Source organism: Teleopsis dalmanni, chromosome 2, assembly GCF_002237135.1.
Source record: "Teleopsis dalmanni isolate 2A chromosome 2, ASM223713v2, whole genome shotgun sequence".
In the NCBI taxonomy this organism is placed as follows: Eukaryota; Metazoa; Arthropoda; class Insecta; order Diptera; family Diopsidae; genus Teleopsis; species Teleopsis dalmanni.
The window spans coordinates 88,755,537-88,775,416 of record NC_051847.1 but is presented as its reverse complement, the minus strand read 5'-3'; positions in this window follow the sequence as shown (position 1 = coordinate 88,775,416).

Here is a 19,880-nt window from a genome sequence, read left to right as displayed (position 1 = left end):
TAAATAATTAAATATTTATAATAATATATATATTTATTCATGTAAACTAGTATAGTCTTCATTACAATTAAATTATTATATAAATGTAAAAAATCTTAATTAATTATCCTTCTCCTATAGGAATTAAAAACCCTCTTAAATCTATAGTTTCGCTTATAAGCCTTTTTGCAAATCTACAAAGTAGTCGTACTGCGTCACTTCTTTGTTTGTAAACAAATAATAAAAATTTAATATATTTTTTGTGAAGAGACAAATCGATTAGAAAATTATGTTAATGAAATGTAAAATTCTAAAGAAAAACAATAGACACACAGTAACTAACTCAGGTGAATGCGAATTACTGGAACAAAAGCACTGATGACATTGGACGCGAACATAATTAGAGATTAAATAAACTTGTTCGAGATGAGAAGAATAGCAAATAACAGATATGGTTAGCCCGTAAGATACTGGCATAAATATTTTTCTACAATTTTATATACTCGTATATAAATGGTTAAGTTCACTTAACAAAAAAACAAAACAAAAAAAAAAATTAAATAGTAAATTGGCAACAGCAGCAATTTATGTGAGTAAAATATTGATTAAGGTAACACAAAAAGTAACGCATTCTGTGACACGCATGCTTAAGTCTTATTGAAAATAATTGATGATACTCATTCGTAGTAAAATTGCAGAAATTATTCACATGTAATTTTTTTTTTTTGTTAGTTTTTACAAGGAAATTAAACGAATTGCGCACGTTCTTCGGTGTACGTTGGCAACCCTAGGCGAGGAGTGCGTAAAGCATTTTGGGTCTCGCCGAGTGACGTATCATCAAGTAGGCGCCACGCTGTAAAGGTAATCTATTAACTTGTGCCAAACGCATAAATATTCAAATCGTACTTAAATATGTAATGCATTCCAAGTAATCGGTGTAGTTATTAAAGCAATTGGTCGAATATGATAATATGAAGTAGTCAAGCATATGTGACTGACTTTTCATAATACAACTGTTTAATAATATGAAGAAAAAATAAAAAAAAATTTATATTTTTATTGTCAAGAACTCTTCTAGGTTCTTAATTTATCATAATTCTGTTGCTCTTTTTTAATTGTGCGACAATTCAACAGCAAAAGTCATAAAAGCTATTTATAAGATAATATTTGTGAAAAAAAAAACATATATTTCTTATTGTGTATGAAAACGAAATCTTTCGAGATAAAAGATGTTATTGTTTTTCTTCTTTCTTATAAGTAGTCTATAGCTAATAAAATAAACATAGGAACAACGTTGCATATATATCAATAAAATTTCTAGGAATGAATTTGAGAAATAACTTCTTAGCCGCAGTATGTGGTCAACTACTAAAAGTCTGACTTAAGCTAATAATAGTTGATAGGGTATTGAAATAGTATTGGTTGAGGAACCTATAATACGTAGAAATAGTTGAAAGACTTCTTCATGTATGTGAAGGCATTTTTCTATTGTGATAATCTTTGATGAATTTAGTAATATCCTCTTCACAATAGTATTTTAAAGAATTTAATTTAGAAACCAATGATTAACTTTGTTAATAATATTCCTTATTTTGGATACGACCCCTAAGTTGCACACCATCTCTTCAAATCGGTTTTTGTAGTGGTTGAAAATAGAAGAGTTTCGATCCATTATATACTTTTTAGTTTGATGTCATTCACATAAATATATTTATATAATAATTAAGATTAAACTATGTTTCAGTCTAACATGCTATATAATTAATTATTTGCCAATACTGGTAAAATATTATTAAAATTAGATGCATATTAAAATTAGATTAAAATTAGATGCAGTTTAAACAAGTAAATAAGTTATATAAGTATATTTGTTTAAACCTCTAAATTAAAATTATCAAAATTCAAGAAAGGCAGAAGAAAGTGTTGCGAATTTGCTAAGCATTACGTATATCAATTATGTCACACTCTTACTCATACTACTGTGGGACTATATTATAAAATCTGAATAATTATTAGATATTATATTAATATTGTAATTATTATCTATCTTATTCTTATTTCCCAGTGGATTCTTATAGGGCCTCCAAATTGTAATTATTAATATTAATTGATATTATTAATATTAATAATTTATAATCTGGGAGTACTGCAATCAAGTTGGCGAACTCAATAAAGATAATGTGAGTCTTACTGTAGACGGCGTAACAATAGACCAGTAAATGCTTGAAGTGTGTCAACTATAATCTACAGTCATATGTCATAAGTCAACGTAACTTAAATATTACGAAGATTGATTATACAATATAGAGTCTTTTAAAAACTATATAACCATTAGCTTAGTTTTATTATTTATTTGTATATTTCTAAAGCTCCTAGCGTAATCTACCTAAGAAACTAAGCTATGTTTGCTTCAAAGTGATATTTGATTTTATTAGCATTGATATACTCTAAGTTATAAAATGTATGTGACTATAATGTGCGATAGAATATAGTAAACAAAATTGATCGTGGTTAAGCTGGTTTTTATATGTATGTATGTATATATATTTTTTATACATTGGTAAATAAATGCAGTTCGTTATCGCTGTAGGTAATTAATCAATGTTACCTCTAACTGCAGGTAAAACGTGACAGCCTTGCGGTATTGAACAACTCAATTAATAATTTTGGCCTATTGTTTTGAAACAAAAAACCCAAAGTCGAGTTTAAATGTTCCTCTTGCAGCATTACGTTAATGCAGCCCAAAGATGCATACACTGAAGATAAGGTGTGGGAGTCACGTGCAAGTAGCTTCTACTCACACAAAATGAGTAAAAGAAATTTTTTTTGTAAAATCAATTTGTTTTCGTATTTAAGCTTAAATAAAATAAATCAATTTCTTTTATTCATTAGAGAATAATTAAAATGTTACAATGAAGTTTGAACTTCAATTTGTGTACAACACAACTGCATGCCTCGACTGTGATAATTTTTGTGATTGTACATTGCGGGTGCAATCTGTTAAATTCCATGCATGCAACATGTGCCTCAATGTCATTAACATGAACGCACGATTTAGTTAATAATATGATATTTTCATAATGAAGTATATGCAGAAAATATATAAAATGTTTTTAAAATAAAACATATGTAAATATGTAAAAAATATAATTTTTTTAAGGCTAAGGTTGACAAGCGCCGAACGGCACAATTAGTTTCAAAATTATATCATTAAAAAAAAAACCAACAACAAAAATAACATCGACTGTAAAAATTGCATTAAATTGCTGCAATGCATGCAATCCAAAATTGTCAGTCTGAATACAAATATGCCAGTAAGTATATATGTGCAAGCGATTTATTAAGTAATTTTTGTTATTGAATTTAAAATTTAATTTCTTTTTTATTATTATATTTTACAAAATTTATATTCGCTGCAAATGGTCAGTGTGAGTGGCTATGATTTATGGCATGTGACACCCCGGATATTGATGTGTAATCACGTTTTACATGCAATTTTGATGACAGCCGTGCTGTGGGTTACTCGCAGGACTACAAATATGTAAGCCGGAAATGTAAGCGATAATGGATAAAGAATCTTTTATTCTATATAAAGGTTGACAATGGCTATTATAACGATATAGAATTTAATTAAATATTAAAAATTATTGATTTATGAGACTGTGTTGACTTAAAAGCGATGATAAATGATGCTGCATACAAAGAAAAAATAATAGAAAATGATAGAAAAAATAAATAAAACTTAAAATAATGTAAGTAAATTATTTAATATATATGTTTATAAATTATTAGAAATCATAATTTAACTAAGTACAAAGAATAATAATTTAGTAACTATAATAAAATTTTATTATTCATTCGTGTTTAAAAGAAGTATATTTAAATATCTTAGACTACTAAACTTTTGATATATTTTTTAATTATTCATTTTTTTTTAAATAATAAAATCAAAAGGTTATAGAGTTACTCAATAAAATTCATTGCGCTAAAGATTACTTTATGTCTTATTCTGTACTAAAAAATTATTTTTTATATATGAAACATATTTTCAAGAAAAATCTTTCTATAACTACTTATATCTGTCTAAACTCAATGTAATTATCACTTTTTCTATTCGGTAAGATATGTTTTTTAATTATTCATGTATTTTAAATAATGAAATCGAAAGGTTATAGAGTTTGTCAATAAAGCTTAGTGCGCTAATGATGACTTTATGTCTTATTCAGTTCTAAGAAACTATTTTTTATATATGAAATATATATTCAAAAAAAATCTTTCCATAACTTATATCTATCTAAACTCAATATAATTATTACTTTTTTTATTTGGCAAATCCATTGTCGTAACTGCCACTGTTATTTTCGCTGCCTCTGTCCGCAGGCATTGTTTTATATCACTCATACGCAAGGCGCAGTAAATAGCGAAATTGCACTTTGTAATCGCTGATGAATAGATAAAATCATTTGCTGCCAGTGAATGCAAGTACTTATTACAATTAATTTATTTATTGACTTAGCATTGTAGATGAGATGAATCATGAAGCGGCATGAACTTTTGTTTACATGTTTGTCATATGTTACAGGCTTAATAACACTTATAATGTATTTATTCGCATGCAATTAAACTTTATATACTTATATACCATATGCCATATATAATTAGATGTAACAAAGCATTTGATTTAGATAATTTTTTTTTTAAATTTAAGTTTTCTTAAATTAAAAATTTTCCTTTAAGGAAAATTGCTAAACAAAATAAGATTTAATTTTTCAAATTCAGATAGAATTCTTTTCATAGAAATTTGGTGAAACATGAAATATTCCAAAGAATATAAATTATCGATAAAAAATATAATCTTTTAATTTCATTAATTATTGTAAGTAATTTAAAAATTGTGTGGAGATAAATTATAATATTGTGGGAAATTTTTATTTATTTCAAGAATTTATAAGGTTTTTCTGACATTTTTTTTTTTGGTTTGAAATTTATTATTGTAAACAAAATGTTATTAGATAATTTAGACATTAGATAACTTTAAAGTTATTAAATGTGTTTGTAATTCACTGTAAATTACTTGCAATTTAGTTATAAATATACGTTAAAAAATTGTAAATATACAGAAAGCGTTTTTTTAGTTAAATTATTAGAAGTTTAATGAATATGATTTAATTGAAATAAAAGCTCTTATTATTTATAAATTTATAATACAAAAAAGAAATCACTTGATAATGAAATCAAATAAGTTCTAGAGAATTCTGTGAGTATAATAAATAAAACTGTAATATATTGTATGATGATGTATCATTGTTTAACATTATTGAAACTTTATTAAATCTAATTGACAACTACAATGTCAATATGGTCCTTATCCAGAAATATGCTCTCTGAAAGACTAAATCGACTTTATACATAATATATAGAGAAGATGTAATGTACATTGAATAATATTGGTTTAATTAGGAATTAGTAACAAAACAAAGTGGAAGTAATAAGTAAATCTAATATTAAAACTTTATATAGTATCTCGCTCAACTAATATCCTTTGGCACACTAAAATAAGAATAAAACATTTGTTTACAACTACGATACTATGTAGACTTGATCGATGAGCAAGTACTTTGTTAAATTTAATTGACGACTTAGTCAGTTAGAAGCGAATTTAACGCAAAATTATAACTATATTTATTATTGGAGGTGGTAGAAAGAGAAATTTAAGAATAATATTTCGATCAATCAATTAAAAAGGAATTTTTGCCACATTTTTGTCTAGGTATGAGAGTAGAATGTCCGTCAGCAAAGTTTTCCTAATAATAATTTTTAATACTCTAATCAAATTTTTTGCTATATATTTTTTTATTATAAATAATCATATATTTCAAACACTAATTAGTTACAATACATGTGTATGTCACTCTTGTTATAACATAACATATCATAACATAATGTGTCATAACATAGCTGTTAAATAAATTATACATAATACTGTAATGAATAGCTTAGTAATTTAATATGTTGAAGTAACATTAAATATTTTCGTAAAAACTGATAATAAAAGTAGTAATAAGTAATTTGATATTAAAACTTTCTCATAATTACTTAAATCTGTTATAATACTCTTATGTGAACATTAATGAAAAAATTTACTAAAAGAAATGCAATTCATTGTTTATGTACTTGAGATATATGTTTATATAAGATTTAAAGGAAATATATTACAAGTTTTGGTATTTGATTTTAAATAAAATAAAAACGAAATAAAATAAAAGTGCATATATCAAGTGCATCTTTTCAAGAAATGATATCCAATACGTGTTAGAAAACCGGTTGAAGAGAGCTACTTTTTATTGATATATAAGTATTATCTAAAATTAACCTTATTACTTTTTTAGTTGGTAGTTAGAGACAATAATAGTAATAAGGTTTGAATAATAATTTTTCAACTTTTATTTAATTGACAATATAGCCGTTTCTAATACAATTATTACCAAAAAACCATCATCAGCGGTCTTTAAAAATATTTTGTAAATTTTATTATTATTATTATTTATTATAATTTTCCAAAATTATTTTTTGGAAAATTTTATAGACTTGAAGTTCTATACTAGTTAAATAAAGAATTACAAATATTTTAAATTTTTATTTTTTAACTTATTAAGCTTTCGATTAATCATATAGTTAGTTAAGTACTATCAAGTACTGATTTTCAGAGGGCTTTTGAAATATTTTCTGGATTTATTTATTTGTAAAAAATTTTTTAGACTGCAAGTAATTTAGGTTCAACCATTTAAATTGGATGCTTCTGATCATCAAAACCTGTCTACTTAAAAAAGTTGGTTTTTTTTATCAATTGAAACTTTAAATGTAATTAAAACAATAATTATTTTAACTTAAAATTTAAAAAATATTTACTTATAAAGCTGTTTCATGATATAAAACTAATATTTTTTAAATTTATTTGAATAATTTGAAATTATGTTAAATTATATTGGTTTCTTTTTATACATATATTTATATACCACACTGTCCTTAGACAATAACTACATTTAGTTAATTATTTTAGTATGATAGAAATGAAAAGCTCCCAATGAAACTAACTATTTTACTTCACTAATGTAGTGTGTTACCTTAGGGACTTAATTATTAAACAGTGTATGAATTATCTGACGGATTAAGTATTTGTATTGTTTTAAGTCTTCTTCCGGTTTCAAATGTTTCATTTGAAAATTAATTTTTTAGGTTTACAGCTCAGTAGGTATTGTGATTGTAGAGTATATTAATATATACATTGCTGCTGGTATTTACACTATTCGCAAGGAAAGTTCAGATCTTTGTTTCTATTTACATTAGAAATGAAACCTTAGTTCATTACGGTTTTTACTAGTAACGATGAAGAATGTTAATTATAGAATTGCTGATAAGGCTCATAATTGTATATTATATGCCCAGGCTTTTTTTATGGTTTGGTTAGTGCGAACTTAATAGTTTAACTATTGATTTATTTTTAATTTTATAAAATCTTTTTTTTTTTACTTAGTAAGTAAGGCTTTTATGATAAATAATCCAAATTATATAGGAACTTTTGTAGATATTTTTTTATACATTAAATGTATGGTTTTATATATATATTTTATATTTTTTGTATATATTTCAGAGGAAATTTTTTCCTATAAACTTACAAGATAAATGATAAGTATATTAAAGAAGTTAAAATTTTATTAACAAAAATAACTTGACCGTCTCAAAAACGACTATGGAAGATTGTTGAAATTATTAAAAATAATTTTTTAGAAAACAACAAACTTGAGTTTCTATTAAATGACCAATTAGTCCCTTTCATAAATAATATAAAATTACTTTCTAAAAATCTGAACTTTAAAAATATACTTTATATGCGTCACATTTGATATTTAGTATGTAAGTTATTTTCTAACAAACAAACATTTTCATTTTACTCATTGTATTCTAAACTATTATTAACAGTGGCGTTGCCATAATTGTGTCAACGGGGGATTATACTAGAAATTATATTTTTTGACTTTGTTTTCAAAGTATTGTCTATATATGTTATATTATATTGTCAAGTGGTAATGCTTTCATTTATCACCTACCTGGATACGCCTCTGACTATTACACGCGTATTTTATGTAAATTGAATATAATTAAATTAATTTATAAAATGACTTACCTCAGCCTGTGTGGTTGTTTGTACCGGTGTACTGCTGACAATAGCTACTATGGCTAAAATAATGCCTAAACCTATGAACACTGAACTTTGGCAGGAATACATATTCGCTGGGTTTGTTGTTTTAGCAGTTGTTGTGTTAAATCGTCTTCTTGTAGTTGGCGGTAGTTGTACTAAATTTAACATAATTTATATATTATATTTGTATTTTAATATATGCAGTAGTGCAGTCAATAATTGCTCTTAAGTTTCAACTAATTTAGTGGCAAATATCAATAATTAGCGATTCGCAATTATGCACATTTGTCGTTCAAAAGTTGATGTAATTTGCGTGATTAAAGTTGTTACTGCAAGTAAATTAAATAAAAAAATAATAATATTTTTTTGTAAACTAATTAAATTATTATTAATTTATATAAGCTTAAATTGATCAGTAATCACTAAAAATACAGATAATTGAAAATGTTTGCGAAACTATGCCAACAAATCCTTTGAATTTAAAATGCAACAACTGGCATTTCACAGTGTGATTTACTTAATGCGTTTTACATTTTGTATTTATTTAGTTTTCGAGTTCAAAGTTAGTTTCACATTTAATTAAATTCACATTGGGCTGAGGAGCAATAAATAACCTGGCAAAATGTGGTACGAACTACCCTTAATTACGAATAAAACTGAATACACCCATTTTTGTGTTGCACGTACCATGCAAAGTGGCTCAAGAGAAATGACTGAATTTCCCTGCGATTTTGAACTCGATTATAGTAGAGAAAACAAGCGTAACCGTAGAACTTATAAATGCCAACAGGTTGAAATACTTTGCACTTCTTTCTGTGCTATTTAAAAGATACTTGTGTGCAAAAATGGAACATTGGAATATTGTGGTTAGCGTAAAACCGGAAATCCATGCAATATGTCGGCATAATATGCACTGCTCAGTCTGAAATATTATAGTTTTCAAGCAAAATGGTTTTTGCTTCATTTTAAATAACTTCTCCAGTGCATGTCTGTTTGTGAACGGAAATGTGCTCTATTATTATAACACAGAAAATAGTAACAGTGAAATAAGTAGTAAGGATAATGAAAGTTTCTTCTGCTTTTTTTAGCAAATTTTTTTTAAATTAAGTCCTGAAATTGCTTCTAGAACTATCAACCGTACGTTATTTGTTGTACTTTTCTGACGTATGGGAAGTTTAGTTATTTTTGAATTTTTCATATTGTTTATAATTAATACCGTGTAGTGCAGAACTTAAATATTGGAAATAGTATACGAGTTATTACTATGTATAAATATAGTAGACAAAATTATACAAAATTGTTAAGTTGGTAGTTTTTTGGTAACTTTACTTAATTAAAAATGGATCTACTAAGCTGAGAGTTATAATGGTTTGAAAATTTCTATAAACAGAAAGTTTGTAATATTCTTTTTAAAACACATCATTTAATAGCTTTTAACAATTGGGTTTCAAAAACCCAATACAGAATAAATTGAAATGTTTTTATAATACAATAATATTTGTTGTATTTTATACACAACATAGAATCATATAGTGCATAAAATCAAATACAAATGTAGTATATACTACATATAATATTAACATATATGCAATATATACTATACATCATACAGTACTTAATAGCTGTTAATGACTGGGTTTCAAAATCAATATACAAGAGTGATATGTGTATTGGGGTATGTGCAGTAGGTAAATTCATCGAGTAATGTATAAATATGGCACAAAATAATGTAGTCCAATATGCGACGCATGACCCACAGGGGAGTAATTGAACAGTTAAGAGAGATAATTCAGAATAAGTTTATAATATCATGCGAGGCTTAGTTTAATAATTATCACTAATGACTAAGTGATTTTAAAAATTCAAAATAATTTTCTCAAAAAAAAATTTAATTTAATTTTTAATTTTATTTCTATTTTTAATCCTTGTTTTTAAATATTTTTCTTATACATTTATTTTTTAATTTATATTAATTTAGTTTCTAAATATTTCATTTTTATTTATTTTTATATTTTATTTATAGTTATTTATATTTTATATATTTTTAATTTATATTTTATAATTATTTTTTATTAATTTTTGTTTATTTTCATTTATTCAATATTTTTTAATTGTAATTTATTTATTTAATTTATTAGTCACATTTGGGTTGTATTCCCTCTTAAATATCCCTTAATGTCTGATATATAAAGATCATACTTATTATGGTATAAACAATTCTATAAAAAAAAATCGACAGTTGTTAGCGTTAGCTTTGGATATCATTCTAATTATAAGCACAGCGTTTTTGTTATTAAAAACGCCACTCAATAGCTATTAAAAACTGGGTTTTAAAAACAATACATTAGCAATGTATTTATTTACATATACATTGTGACTGAAAAGTTTTCGGAAATTCTCATTTAAAATTCGCGCGCTGTATATTTTTCGATATTTTAAGTTTATGTAGTTTGGCAGCACTGTCCTTAATTACTATGCCAAAAATGAGCGCGATCTTGTCAGACAGTTCGTTTACGGCAGCTGTTGAAACCAGTTCACCTCAGTAGTGCGTTGCGAAAAAAACAATGGAAAAAAATATTGAACAAAGAGTTTGCATCAAATTTTGTTTTTCGAACGAAATTTCGTGTGCAGAATCGTTGCGAATGCTACAAAAGGCTTATGGGGAATCAGTTTTATCGAAAACTCAAGTTTATGAGTGGTACAAAGCCTTTCAGGACTGTCGTACGACCGTCGAAGACATGCCGCGTTCTGGACGACCTTCGACCTCTACCACCGACGAAAACATTGAAAAGGCAAAGGAAATCGTGTTCAAAAATCCTCATGTGAGTGTTAGAGAGATAGCACGAGAGCTAGGCATCGGTCGTGAGATGGCTCGTTTGATTTTGGTGGACAATTTGTGTATGCGACGTGTCAACGCCCGGCTTGTTCCGATTCACCTCAATTTGTTCAACATTATCAACGATTTTAAGGCCAAACATTCAATAAATACCATCGAACAGCCACCGTATTCACCTGATCTTGCACCGTGTGACTTTTTCCTGTTTCCCAACCTCAAATTACCACTCAGAGGAACGCGTTTTGAATCCATAGAAGACGTAAAACAGAATTCGCAGAGGGAACTCAAAGCCATACCGGAAAGCGCCTATAAAAATGTTTTGATGTTGGAAAACGTTGCATTTGGTACGCTTCAATGGAGCATATTTGAAGGAGATAAAATAAATATTGATGAAGATTAAGAATTTTGCGTTTTATTTATTTATTTCCGGAAACTTTTCGGTCACAATGTATAATTTATCTATATAAATTTATTGCTATTAAACTTCTTCTTTAAATCCAGATTTTATGCTGAATAGACACTGAATATATTGAATTGAAAAACCATTACGCCGTAAACCACTGCTTCCCAACCTGCGGCATATCCCCAACAGTACTCCCCTATTGAATAGTTATGGGGACAATTTAGGCTTTTAATAAATTGGTGCAGCTAACATGAAAGTTATATTGACAGGTCTATTTGATAGTTAAAGGTTTTAACTTGATATTTGTTTTATAGACTTGAAGATCTTGAAAATGTTATTTTGTTATTTTATGGGAAGCTACCCAATTTTCAAACAGTTTGAATCACTGACGAGTTAATGTTGCTTGATGCGTTAAGGCACCCCTTTTTTGGTGTCCCTTAAAATTGTATCTTAACAAATCAATTGAAATTTTAGTTTTATTTTAAATATTATATGTCCAGGTCGCGCTGGGTGACGAACATTTCTTTCGCTATAACACATACATTCTATAAGTTTAAATATATTTATTTTTTTAAAACATTATAATTTTTTTAGTTTGTTTTTTTGAAGATACAATCTCGTTTTTGTGGTTAAGACGACACTCGCCTAAACAAAATATAAAAATATTTTGTTCAACTTCTCGATTGTATTCGCTTTTAAGATTTTTCTCAATTTTTGTATTATTTAACTTTAAATAGCTGTTAATTGAATTAATTATTAACTTTTATAATTAGTTAGTTTTTATATACAAAACATTGGTGGGTATTAAAATTTTGGAAACTCGTGTATTGTCGTTTAGAAAATAGGGTTCAGAAACGTTTGAAATCTAAAATTATGATATAATTTTTAATTACTAACGAAATTTATAAAATGTTGATCCTTGACTAAATGTTTTACTCTATTTGAGTAAATATTTTTAGTTAAAATTGATATTTTGAAAAGAAGAAAAAAAATAAATAAAACATATATAAAAAAAATTTTTGCTACCTTATCATGAGTTACCGACATTTACGTTATTATATTTTTTTTTGCTTATCATGGCTGATTTTGCAATGGGCTTACTCATACATTTGTTTATGAGTACGTAACATATTTAGATATATAAATATTTACACCTAAATGGTTGAAAAAATTGTACACAATTTAAAAATATTAAATAAAAGTATATAAAACTAAAAACTGCTTTTTTGTATGATATCAGACGTTAAAAAATGGTTCAAAAACGAAGTTGATAGTGGTTGTATGTTAACGAATGTAGATCTAAAATTTTAACAGACAAGTTTGAAAAGGGTGCGACCTGATATGTAGTATATAATAACAACAGATATAAAGACTGTTTGTTTAATTTTTTTAATACATAATTCTTGTATACACAGCACGCGCTATATGTAGGTATATAGTTTTTCCATATTACTAGAATGAATCAATTGGGGAATTTTCTGTAAAAACAAAAGTTCATGTCCAATACTGTAATGTTAACAATATTTTTCGTTTGTTTGCTAATTGTTAGGAAATTATAACAATTTGGTGGCATTTACTTTAAATACTGTTTTCATGTACTTTTTATTGATGTTTATGGTACTGATTTTTAACATATATTTACTTTTTGTTTTATAAAACAATTGAAAATATAGGTAATTAGTTGGGAGTTGAAGGTCGTAAACAAGTTTAAGGTTAAATTTATTTAATGTTTTTTTTACTTGCACATCAAATAAATCAAATAGAAATTTATTAAATCGAAATTTTAGAAAAAAATATATACAATTAATAATTTTAAATGGAATTTTAGATCATGAAGGCAAATATATGATGTAATTGATATTGAAATATAATTTCTGTAGCTAACAGAGAATTTAGTGAATTTTCTGTTAGGTAAACTATTCTTGGCCAGTTAACAAAGTATAGTATATATTTGCTTTTAAACATTTTATATAAAATGGTAAAGACTTAAATATTTATTTATTTTATTGCATATATGGTTTAAATATTAATAAAAGTAAAAAAGTTTCTGCTAACTAAAGCCCACAGTTATAGTCTGAAATGTATAAGTAACAGTGCGTAATAGCTCACAAAATTTTTATTATATTGTTATAACCTTTTTCATTGAAAATATTGATTTATTGCGATTAAAATAAATTATTTATAACAAGGTTGAAAGCCTAATAATATATATTCAATATACATTACTATTACGACACAATAGTAATACATATATACACGTAAAAATACATATATATTTTGCTCAACATTATAATAATTATAATAATTATTATCAACATTATCAACATTATAATAATTATTATAATGTTAATAATTTTAAAGTTTATCTATTTATTGATACATAACGTTTATCACAAAAAATTATTTTGTTTTTAACTATTTTAAAAACGTTTTGGTACTAATAAACTCACATAAATAATAACGTATTATTATATTTCATAAATGCTAATTATATTTATTATTATTATATTATATTATAATATTATATAATAATATTATATTCATTACTTTTAATTACTACATATATTATTACTATATATTATATTACTATATATTGTATTACTATTTATTAATTAATGACGTCACAGATCTGGATGATATTTAGTATTGCCAACACTAGGCTTCTGATTTCGAGGTGTGATTTCCACTATATTGTGAAAATTAGCTTCAATGCTTTCAATCCAGTGCATTACTGAACGACGCATGCGTCTTTTATTTATTTATTTAGTTCGGAAGCATTTGTTGGGGTGGGTTTTTTTAAATTCATAAGGTATAGTTTAGCCTTGCTAACTATGATTTTTTTCTAGGCAATGCGCTATTGAATGAGATCTGTGAACTATTATTTATCATAAATCTACTCAGGCGCCATCAATCCAGTATATTATTTGGCAACCCTCCCGTCTTCAGATTCGCTCATTGGGAGAGGGTTGACTCTATTCTTATGATATGATTAACACAACGTTATCGCTGTTATCAATATTACAATAATTACACTTAAATATTTAATTACACTTACACTTAAAATTTAATACTAACTTAGAAACAGGGTTTTTAAGAGAACTGTACCCAAAAAAAAAGATACAGACAAAAGTTTTCGATCTTTCAAAAACGGTTCATTCATATTCATATATATATATATAATATTTTATATATATAATAGATATAATAAAATATATATAATATTTTATTATATCAAATATCATATATTTCGGTATCTTAAACAAACTTCTATAAATTTATAAATTATAATTATAATTGTATACATAATTTATGAAAAAGTGTGTTTGCAGGCTAATTGATCAAATTTTTTATTGTTGTTAAAAATAAGAGTTAAGAAAAAAAATAAAACAATTACAGAATGAAAAACAATAATTTTTACTTCATCGATATTTCGACTTTGGTCTAAATTTATAAATAACATATACATTACATAATTTATGTAATTTTTAAATTATAGTGTTTAAAATTGATTAATTTGGAAAATTAATTAATATTATTTTTTCTTCAGTATCTTATTATATTCATATATCATTCTATACAAATTTTTGTTTTACTACGTACTATTTTTCAAAAGTGATTCTTTGAAGCGAGCTACCTATGAAATTTTTTGGGGATTTTCATTAAAAATATTTTGGAATATACGTTAATCTTGTTTTTTTAATAAATATTTAAAATTCGTTCTCTTTCATTCAATTTTTTTTTAATTTTAAAATTAAAAAATCATTTGCTGTGATATAGAATTTGTTAGGAACTGTTCTATATGTATAGAAAGTATATATATAGGATGTATAATTTAGTGTTTTTAGAGAATAATATATATAGAAATTAATGAATTATTTAAATGTGGTTTATTTTATTAATTTTATTGAAATTTTGATTCCACGAAACATTTTCATTGTTCTTTTCTACGTATAAATTAAATACTTTTTATGATTCAGATATGGTTTAAGCCGAAAAAAACCAAAAGTAGTGTTACCATATTTGTATTATTCTACACTGCAAAAATGTAGAAATTTATTTGAACAGTTCAATTTTTTTGTATAATTTTTTAATGTGTTAACAGTGACTCATTCCAGAAAGAGAAGAATATCAAGGGAGCTGTGTCTTCAAAAATAAAGGGGCACAGAGCAATAAACGTATAAGCAAATATTTAAAATTTAGTTAAGTTAACAAAAAAAAGTTTAGCATAAAAAAAATTACTAAATAAAATTAAAAAATGTTTTTTTTTTCAAAAACACAAACGTATTTGTTTTGAAGAGAACTGCTTGTTTTTTTTATCAGTAAATGGTTAGTATATTTTCGTCAATGGTTTTTAATTAGCTAATAAAAGCAGCCAGTTTTGGTATGAATATTTTGATAAACAAATTAAGAAAAGATACATGCGTTACTTTAGTCGAGAGAAGCTAATATTGATTATTATCATTATCAACAGGTTATGCAAAATAAAAAAATATTTGTAAAATTTAGTATTTTTGTAAGAAGGTAAAAATGATTTCTTAATAACAATAAACTTAAATTGGGTTAACTTTTTTTTTTTACATTTTTTTTTTGTTATCAAAATTTTTTTTTTCACATTTTAATTGATAAGATATGTACGTAGGTACTTGGCAACGATAAGTTATTGCCTCAACTAAATTTTTTTTATAAATTTTGTATAAAATTTTTGGTATACAATGAATTGTTTTTCATTTTGTTTATAAATATAGTATTTTGTTTTGCAAGAACTTGACCTTACAGATATGATTTATGCCCACATAGTTAACTTTTGAAATATTGGGTAATTATTGAAATTTTTAGCCGATTACTAATATTTGCTCTTACTCATAAATACTGATAAAATTATAAAAATTGATAAAATGATATGCAATGCAATTACGTAAGATATTTGAACTTTTTTTAAAAAAAATACGTTCAAGTTCAGGACGGAATTTAATATGGTTCTTACTAAAAACATACTTTTAAGTATATTAATAAAACTAACAAGAGTGAGAAAAAGTTAATAGAATACTAATAAAAGAATACTTATAAAAATATTATTTAGTAATAGGTAAACATAGGTAATCACATATCAATCAATATCTATAAATCATGTAATATTGTTCTTTCTTCATAAAAAAATCTTAGTTTTCAAAAATGCCACCATTTGCTCCAAAACAAAAAATTTTTGTGAGTGTATAAATCCACTTTGAACCAAGAAAGTAATTAAATTTGGCAACACTAAATTCGGTAATACTATTTCCCTTGTAAACGGTCATTGCTTGATAGACACGCCCGCACAGACGTAAGCCTTGAAGTATAATTTTTAAAGAAAATAAATTGGGTAAATTGAAGGTAAGTCTTGAATTATATATATCTTAAACTAAGAAATAACTAATGTTTGGAATAAATTGCATAGACATTTCTAGCTGGGAATCCTTACGATTACTTCCCGGAGATGGAGAAATAATTATCAAGTAAAAAGTTCTTTTGTAAATATGAAACCTTTAGTTTTACTCGAAAAGTCCGATTTTAAAGAATTCGAAGAAATATAAGAAACTTCATATCATTTTCAAAACAAATAAATTTGATTAAATTTAATTGGAGCAAATAAAAATTTAATTTAATTAGAGAAACGTATATCGTTGAAATATTCTATATATGCATAAATAAACAATTAGTAGTGAAAACACCTGACAGCTAATAAAAAGATTCCTGGAGAAAAGTAATCGAACAACGTTTAAATCTAATCTAACTTAATAGATATATAACAATAGTCTTAGAGAGACAATATAGTCATAAGTAGTCTTCCTGAAATTTTTCATAATTAAAGCTATCCTAATCTATTAATAATAATTAATAATAAAAATATTGTACAATTTATTTCTAAAATTGCAGTTTCAGTAGAACTCAATGGTTTTTCTAAAGAATATGATCTGTAAGACACTTAATATAATCTAAGCAATAAATATTATGTTGGAAAAAATATTATGTCGGGGGAAATATACAATAAAATAACAATAAACGATTTTTTATTGTTTAATTTGTTTATATATTGTTAATATATTTGTTTAACAATTATTTAATATTATTGTTACTTAAATGATGTGTTCATTTATGTTCTTTATGTTAATTATATTATATACATTTTTATATCAGTAGAAAAATTTATTAAATTATTTTTTATAGCAAATATAATATTAATTTACTTATGTCAACAATTGATATTGAAATTGGAAAGAAAGTAATTAAATTGAACTATTCTAATGAATTATGTTATTTATTATAAGTATTAATAACAAATTTAATTATTAAATATATCTATATAAATACCTACAGACAGAGATTATGAAGTTTTAAAAGATATTATAGTCATATTAACTGATCCATTATGAAAGATTGCACTGCATAGGTCTGGGTTCTTTTGATCGTATATACTCCAGACCTCTAATTATTTTGTAAAATAGTTATTATTTGTTTATGTTTTGTTTCATATGTGATTGTTTTATATAAGTAAATATATTTAGCTAAATTTCTTATTCAATTATCTTTGTTTTTTACTATTTAACCGCATAAATAAATCAAAATGATAAAAAAAAATCAATTGAATTTAATTAATATTATATACTTTTTTAAAACAAACTAACTATATTTTCTATTGAATATTAATTAATTAAAAATTTTTAATTTATAAACGAAATCAATTTAAAATTCAGAAAAGAAGATATTCAAAGTAGATGTTTAGACATTGCATATAAATTATCTACTTTTGTTTGCAAATGTTTTTTATTTGAATACATTTTTATATATTAAAAAATTTTTGGTTTAATTTTGTATGAGATACAATATTTATTTAAAAAATTTTAAGAGATGCTGGAGTAAATACTTGGAATATCGAAATGTGTGTTGATTCAGCATTAATTAGCATATTGATTCATTAAGTATGAATGTTCTTTTCAAATTCAATAAAAAAATTAGCAAATGTCTTTACGTATTACTATATATACATACATATATATTTGTCAATAGATGTACAAAATCTTTTACATCTTACATAGATGTAAAAAAAATATATGTAAATTACGTTATTAGTAGATGTATAAATTTTAGTTAGATACATTTAGTACACAAACAAAATATAGCTAATGACAATAAAATAATGTAAAAATCTTTGATTGGTTGGAACAAAAAATAAAAATACAAACATATTTTATATATGTAATACATGTCACATGTACATATATATAATATATATTTTATATTTTTATATATTATATATATATATATCTTCAGGGTCTTTACGGTATACCAGTATTAAAAATTGGAAACTAATTTATATAATAATTTAAAATTTATTAAACAATAATTTAAATTAATTTAATTTAATAATATGTATATAATATATACATAAACAAAAAGTTGAAATTTTTTTTATTTAATATATTTTTATTTATTATTTTAATTATTTTATAATTTTTAATACTGAAGTACCCTGAAGACTATAGACTGTAGTCAAAATATTAGGGACAGTAAAGTATATTTTTTAAACTTAGGAAAAAGTGTTTTATTTTAACAATTGATCAATTATTCTGTGCAAATATATAAAAATAAAATTTGGGAATTAAAACAATAGTTAAACTAGTTTATTAATTCTATAGTGCTTTTGCGTAGTATTTACTTTATATATATAATTTGAAAAATGAATTTTTTTTTATATATAAGCATAACTGAATCTATTGTATAATTTTAGTTTGTGTGTTAAATTTAGTATGTGTTAAATTAACACATATTGTTAAAAAAGAAATAAAAATAGTTTTGTTTCATTTTATTACTATACTAAATAATTAAAGAAATAATAAAAATAGAATATAATAGAATTGCTTGTAATAAAAGTCATCAACATTAAATTATTATTTTAATAATCTAATTATTAGTTCACTATAAAAAAATGTTTCGTTGTGCAAGCAGGTTAAAGTTTAATTTACTTATAAACTAAATAAATAATATTTTTTTTTCATGTTTTTTTAGAACTTACATAAAATTTTATAATTAATACGAATATATCTGCTGGTTGTGATATGCTTCTTTATAGTCTACACTCGCAGAGATGCTATGACCCACAATGCGATTAAGAAAGAAGACTGCCTTTGTAGTTGCTTTCTTCTGGATTGTTGTTTGTGCGAATTGCACTTGATTATATCTTTTTTTTGTTTTTAATATTAATTAACACAGAATGTTTGTATGCATAAAAATTTATTTCGTTTGTATATGACAGTCGCGGTTTTCATAAGTTTTTATTTTAAAATTATAAAGAAAACTCCTTTTGTCGTTGGCGGTTTTCGTATTTTATTTAATTTTTTTCTTTAAGTTTATAAGAACAAAAGATCATTTGTATTGCCTTCGTTACTTCTTAACTTGATTGTAAATTATAATTAATTATATTCTTA